Here is a 7,500-nt window from a genome sequence, read left to right as displayed (position 1 = left end):
GTTTTATTCTCTTGTTTTAAAACAGATTGCAAGTGTCTTTAGCAATGCAATCACCAACTTTTTAACTCGTTATGTTATTTATTTTTTACTTTATGTTATTAAGCAGTCTTATTTTATATTTTGCATCGTTGTGTTGATTTGTATTGTTTTACTGTTTGTCCTTGTGTGTTTGTTTTGGGGTTTATTCTGATATAAATTAGAATATAACCTTTCCTTTTCCTTAAGATTTTAGTAAGAAGTAGGACGACAAAAAATTTTGGAAACTATCTTAGGTCCCTTATCAATTATGCAGAATGGATTCCACTGGGCACTACAGCATATAGTATCTAATATCCTGAGGTTGTGTTTGAATAAAAAGAGTGTAATACATTTCATTAAAAAGAACAGGCATTCAGCACAGGTTAGAATGCATGTCCTCTCCAGCAGATAAGAATCAGTAGCTCGAGAAAGTGGGTCAGTCAGACCTGTGAAGGATTCAGGGAATTCATCTTCAAAACTGGCTTCTGACTGTACTTCCTTCATTCACAGTGGAAAGCTAAAAACGGAGGTTCTCTGGTTTATTAGACCTTTCAGTGGAACTGACTCTACACCTTTCTGTAACCATATTGGACTGCGTACATTTACTCTTACCTTCACCTTTCACTTGATTCCTGAACAAATGTAAATAAGGCGATATAGTTTGAAGACAACATCAGACTTGTTTCATTTTAGACTTTGTTGTTGTGATCTGATGAAATGACTAACTTGGACATAGCAGAGGAGAAAAGGATTTTAGAACTTTTAAGGAAACACTTATGTAGAAAAAAAATGACCTAGGAGGAAGGCTGAAGTCAGAATTTGTCCCTGGTGAGAATCATTTCAGCTCTTTGTTACCCAGCCTGACTAAAGCTTGTGTGTAGCTTTTATGTATCAGGCTGAGGTGCACTGTCATCAGCAGTTAGGACAGAATGGAACGTTTCCACATCTAGCAAAATAACAAGCCAGACAGTACAGATAACGTCTTTTGTGGAATGAAACATTTTACCTTGGAGAGGTAACATTTCATCTTTTTGGCAGGGACTTGCTGAACACTCCCTTCTGCAATGTAGCAGAACAAAGTGCCACCTAATTCAGACACAGCAATGTTTCCTACTTCTACGAGGAAAATAAACAGTTTGTCTGTGCAAACGTTTGTATTGAACGCCTATGTGCTAATTAGTCCAGGATGGGTATAACAGTCACTGTGCAACACAGGTCACTAATGTTTGATATGGAAATACTTTTAGATTGACTATTAATGACTGTGGTTAATCCATACTGTATCAGATTAAATAAGGTAACTATTCTGACTGGCTTTGTCTTGTTAGTGTTGTGCAGCTCCAAAATGTTGTTTGCTTCAGAACTTAGTCCAGTCCACAAAGTCATTTAGAAAACAGACAGACATTTGCTCATTTAAGCTTCTTAAATGTGAAAAAACAATAAACATGCAAACAAAAAATAAAATAAAAATGCCTTTCTTTTTCATAGATGCTGGTAATCTGAATATATATTTGGTTTTGGGGCTGTTTGTTGTATAAAACAAGACATTTTTCACTATTTTCAGTTTTTTCTTTTAGATAAAATGATTAATCAAGAAAATAATTATCAGGTTCATCAGTAATAGAAATAAAACTACCAGGCATTAATTACGTAGCTTTAAATGCAGATAAACAGAAAACATTTATGACTTCAGAGGAAATCACAAACTGTGATTGATTCAACAGTTCTCCTGGGATCATTTTGAGATATTTAGCAGTATTGTTGAAAGTTCAACTGGGGTGTTTTGGGCAGCTGCGACCGACTTCTCATCCATTTTGCAGTTTTCAGGCAGAATTATTGTTTGTGAAATGTAATCCGAGTGGTGAATCAGTTGGGAATGAAGGGAGCTGGATGGATTGATCAGCTGTTGACAGCTGATGACAACTCATCGAGGTTGACAACCTTGTTGACGGATTCTCTGGGTGCTCAGCCCTGCGGGAAACGAATGGACTTTTGGCAATTCAGTTCAATATGGTCTCTAGTCAGATTGTCAGAGTACACATTTGCCCTCATCACCACCCTGCTGTGAGAAGGTCGACCCTACTGTTTGTGAAATTAGGAGTTTAAACCAGGCAGTAAATGGGCAAAGGTTTATTTTTGTGTGGGCTTAGAGGAGAAACACGCGTGAACTTAAACATACATGACTTTTGAACATGAATTTTGAGCATGAATAAGTTAACAAGTTACCCATTAACAAAGTGAGTGTGCTTCTCCAAGATGTTTAATCCACATACTGGATAGAAATTACTTTACACTCGGAAATGGGACATGAATTTAGTCAAATGTCTCTGGCTGAGAGGTGATCATGTTGCTTTCAGTCTGAATACAGGGACAGAATCACAGCCGCCCCGGAGATTAGTCCTGCCATATTTTATCCAACATGCACAGTCGCCATAGCAGATTAGTGTGTGAGCCAATAAATAAAAAGGTCAACCTCTAGCACTTGTACAGTATTGACCAGTATACTCAGGGTTAACCAGCCATTCATTCGTGAGATTATCCCATTCCGTCTTCAGCGGATGATGGATTGAACGGTTAGAGCGGGACTGTATCCATGCGGGGCCTGGACTCCCGTGATGCTCTCAGCCTGACTAATTTAAAACGGCTTGCACGAAATCTATTCACGGAGTCGGTCGAAGAAGAGACAAGTGACTCTGAGGGGTGAAGATGTTTGTTTAAGGTCTCCTTCAGTCCTTTTTTCCCCATTCTCTCAGCCACTGCTTGCTCCACATGAAGCTCCAGCACATAGATATACTATATGTTGTATAGTGTATGAAGTCAAAATTTCCACATCCATAGAAATTCATCTTCATTATAAAATTCCCCATCATGGTCTTTATTAAATTTTAAAGAACACCCAAAATCAATGTCTTATGAATTAGTTGAAAGATGATGTTTGAAGTCAAGATCGCTTCATAAAAAAGCTAACAATAAGGGACCCTACACACCGTAATTACTCCTTTCATCCACACCCCATCTTTAAGTAGAAGTGCAGTAACAGCTTATTGTTACAGCCGTTTTCTCCCGCTGTATCCATCAGTTATCACCAGTTGTAACATCCCGGCTAACAAGCTTATCATGTAACTGCAAACCTTAAAATACGGGACTGTGGCATTCACCTGAGGGGATATGAGTAAGATGTGTATAAATATATAGAGAGGAAGATAGTTGAAGGAAATAAAGAGCAGAAGATGTGATTTTTCACTGCAGGGTACCTCTTCAGCGTGGCTGTGTGGGCGTGTGTTGCTGGATGTGATGGTTTAAAGAACAGATGTGACAGACAGTGCATGGCATTTCTCCTATTTGTTATGACATTGCTAATGGCAATTACTGTCCTTATCAATCAGTTAATGTGAATACATTTACAGTTGCATAGGGCTGTAACTATTAATCGGTTGAGTAAATTTTTTTGATTTAACAGAATTTTTTAAAAATTCTCACATTTGAGGTATAAAATACAGTGTCCGCATTTATGCTTGACAAATGACTTAAAACAATTAAAGAGGTGGTATTATGGTTTATTGAGTTATTTATCTTTTTTGTGCATGTACTAGGTTTGCAAAGTGAAAAAGCCCAAAGTCCACCCCAAAGGGAGTTCGCATCTCCCACAGAAAACACTGCTCTGAACTGCCTGAAAACAGCTCGTTTGTAGTCCAGCCTTTACTTCCCTTTCTTGTGACACAGTGAAAATACGTGTCATAATGTTTGCTGAGCGACTACTCCGACACGCCCTCAAAACACCTGTGGAAAAACACTGAGCTGCAGCACACCTCTCCTCTCCCTTCCAAACACTAGCTACCCTCCAGGCAGTCAAGGGACATGAAGTTGTTACTGTGATGTAGAGACAGAGCTCAGTTAAAACTTTATGGATGAAAAATACTTTTGTTACAGATTAATAACTCACCACTCTGAAACTCTTGCTCCAGTCCAAATTGCCAAGCTGGTCGGCAACATGTAGCCTACAGCTGAATCGAAACTGTTTACCGTCTTTTCGCTGAGCCGCCTTTCTCTGCTTCTGATTGGCTAGTAGTCCTTAACTAGGAACTGCGCATGTGCAACTCCCAACAAAGATCATTTAGAGACAACACACAGGGTGAAAAGAGGAGGTGCAGCAATGTGCAGTATGACAAAAAATATGGTGTTTTTTGAAAATTAAACCATGTAAACCTGTTCTGGTACAACCCCTAAATAAGATTTTGAACCTGAAAATGAGCATAATACCACCTCTTTAATAAATAATTATCATATTTGTTGCCAGTTGGCATTCTGTCAATTGACTGCTGTTAATTGATTGGTTAATCTTTTTTCTGCCCTAGTTTTGTACTTACAGTATATTTTTCATACACTTTAATATTATAAAGAGTACGGTCTAGACCTGCTAGACCTATAGGAAAAGTGCCCTGAGATAACTTCTGTTACGATTTGGCGCTACATAAGGAGCTGAGGTGGAGCAGGTGAACAGTTTCAGGTTCCTGGGAATCAACATCACAAAGCACCTGACATCTCCACGCTGGTGAAGAAAGCTCTAAGACGTATTGTATTTCTTAAGGAAGCTTAAGAAGGCCAAATTCCCAAGTTTTTGTCAGCTTTTACAGAGGAGCATTAGAAAGCTGAAACTGACTGAAAACATCACTAACTGGCATGGGATGTGCCCGGCCCATGGCTGGAGGGCTCTGCAGTGGGTGATTAAAACTGCTCAGAAGATCATTGGTACCCATCTCCTGAGCATCTGTGATATCGGTGAGGTGCCTACGCAGAGCCCAAAGGATACCAAAGGACAGTACCCACCCAGCCACAGCCTGTTCACCCTGCTGCCTTGTGAGAAGAGATATAGAAGTTTCAGCCGCCATACCACCAAACTGCAGAGCAGCTTTTTTTACCCAAGCTATCAGACTCTTAAACTCTAATTCATCCTCAGCACTGCTCCATTGAATATAGTTAATTTCTGTTTACTATTATTATTATTATTATTATTATTATTATATTGTCTGCTGCTTAGCAGAAAGGAGTTACCAGCTCATTTTCACTCTATAACCTGTTGCAATGTGACAAATAAATCTACCTTGTACGTAAGTACAATTCAATTGAACTGTACTGTTCCTGTTATGCATGCGCTCAAACTTTCGTGACTCATTATGATAGCTTTACTCATGCATTTCTGCTTAATACTGTTTGTCCCAGAATTTATATAGGTTGACATGTTAGCCCTGCTCCTGTTTATATCCTCTTTTCTTGCTGATGCCACTAGGATCATTAATTTTAATCTTAATGTATCTTACACTACATAATATTGTTAGATTAGATAGATTTCAAACTCTATATTCTCCATGGTGACTCACTCTCATTTAATAAATAGTAGACGAAGATACCCGGATGGTCAGGAATTTGTTTTCTGCTCTGTGCTTCATCAGGCCTCTTCAGTGTAAATATGCTTTATATCCCTTTGTATCCTCGTCTCATTAGTCTGTCTCAGTCTGAGCTGGTTTCAGTCTGCTGAGTCAGTCTTCATCTGCTCTCCTTTTTCACACTTTTCCTCTTCTCCTCCTCTTTACTTTGTGTTATCACTTGGGGACTGGAGTCACTTTGCCTCTAAATGCAAACTAACAAAAGAGCAATCACTCCCCCTCGATCTCGCAGTGTCTTAGTTTTGTGTCTTTGTCTCTGGCTGCGTCTTCGTCTGTCTGCGTCTCTCTCTCTCGCCCTCTCTCTTCTCTCTCTGTCTGTATCACTTGGTTGATCTCTCTTTCTTCCCGCTGCTTCCTTCCTGATTCTTTTTATATCTCAGAGTAGGTCCTCAGAGGCATTCAGTGGAGTTGTCTGATCTGAATAAATGTTTGCGATTAGAGCCAGGGCTGTCTTGTGGTTTGGGGCTGCCATTGTGGGAGTTGGTACTCAAGTCACTCCGTTGTGCCGCGGCATTTAAATCAGTCACCGTCCCCCCCCACCTCCCTTCTCGTTTGTCACTCTCAGTTTGTGGCATCTATTTTTAATGGCCTGGTAGACGTGCGGAAAGCCCCAGCCTCTTTCTTTCAGAATAAACAAGATAGTTGAGGATGGTTACTTTTTTCCTATCACAGTAGCTTTTATTTGGATGCAGATTTGATGTGAAAATGTTATGGATATTATGCAGTTTGTATAATAAATGTTGTCAGATAGAAACTCCACTTTCTATGATGTCCAAGTTATGACTTTGAAGACTCAACACTTCATAAAAGAGTGCAACTTTCTCATCTTCAAAGATGCTCCGCAGGGGCTCCACTTTCCCCCAAAGATACACCCGTGTTGGGATGTGATTGACCTCTCTGAGGCACCCATCTGGTCAATCCACGGCGCACAGCTGAGTGGCTGCTGAAAATGTGGCCACACGTTGACCTTCCTTACTTTGATTTTGACGCTCTCACCACCCACAGTGCTTTCTTCGAGCCCACCTCACACCACTCACCCTCCCGCTGATACCACCCAGCAGCCTGCAGTACCAGACTTTGAAGTGGGTGCTAGCCAGTTAGTGCGGGGCATTATCACATGTAAGTAACTCTTTGATCAAAAACAAAAGTCATCTGCGCAGAGTCATTTGCCGCCTCAGTCTGAGTTATACAGTTGGTTACGGTAAGACATGCCAGCAAGTACATGTATCCTCTTTACTACCAGAGTTTAAAATGACCCCTTGCTGATTTTGCAGGTTTGCCCACTTACAAAGAATGCAACAATCTACAATTTTAACAACTGTAACAGTGAAAGACAGAATCCCAAAGAAAATTCCAGAAAATCACATCATATGAATTTATAAAAATTGATAACCATCTGATGAGGAAAAACAAGTATATGACCCCCTGGACAAACAGCAAGTATTCTGGCTCCTAAAAGCCAGTTAGTCTTTCTTTAAGACACAGCCCCAATCCCAACCAATTATCTACATCAAATACACCTGCCTCACCTCGTTACCTGTATAAAAGACACCTGTCAACACCCAGACAACCAGCATCCAACATCACCACCATGGGCAAGACCAAAGAGCTTTCTACGGACATCAGGGACAAGATTGTTGATCTGCACAAGGCTGGGATGGGCTACAAGAGAATCGGAAAGCAACTTGGAGAGAAAAGATCAACTGTCGGTGCAGTTATCAGGAAATGGAAGAAGCACCACACCACCGCCAACCTCCCTCGGTCTGGGCCTCCACACAAGATCTCGCCTCGTGGGGTGTCCCTGATCATGCGAACGGTGAGGAATCATCCCAAAACCACAAGGGGGGAACTGATGAATCAACTGAAGGCAGCTGGGACCACAGTTACAAAAGAAACGGTTGGTAACACACTACGCCGTCATGGATTGAAATCCTGCAGCGCACGCAAGGTCCCCCTGCTCAAGAAGAAACATGTACAGGCCCGCATGAAGTTCGCCATTCACCACCTGGACGACTCAGAAGAGGCCTGGAAGAAGGTG

At 40.8% G+C, this 7,500-nt stretch overlaps 1 protein-coding gene across 2 annotated transcripts in view; it reads left to right on the top strand.

The window, feature by feature from the left end:
- Positions 1 to 7,500, top strand: part of usp43a (ubiquitin specific peptidase 43a) — a 160,943-nt gene that overhangs the window by 45,553 nt on the left and 107,890 nt on the right. The gene's annotated exons all lie outside the window — the stretch shown is intronic.

This window comes from Micropterus dolomieu, linkage group LG04 (assembly GCF_021292245.1).
Source record: "Micropterus dolomieu isolate WLL.071019.BEF.003 ecotype Adirondacks linkage group LG04, ASM2129224v1, whole genome shotgun sequence".
Taxonomy (NCBI): Eukaryota; Metazoa; Chordata; class Actinopteri; order Centrarchiformes; family Centrarchidae; genus Micropterus; species Micropterus dolomieu.
The sequence above is the reverse complement of the archived record's forward strand: the minus strand, read 5'-3'. Positions and strand labels throughout refer to the sequence as shown.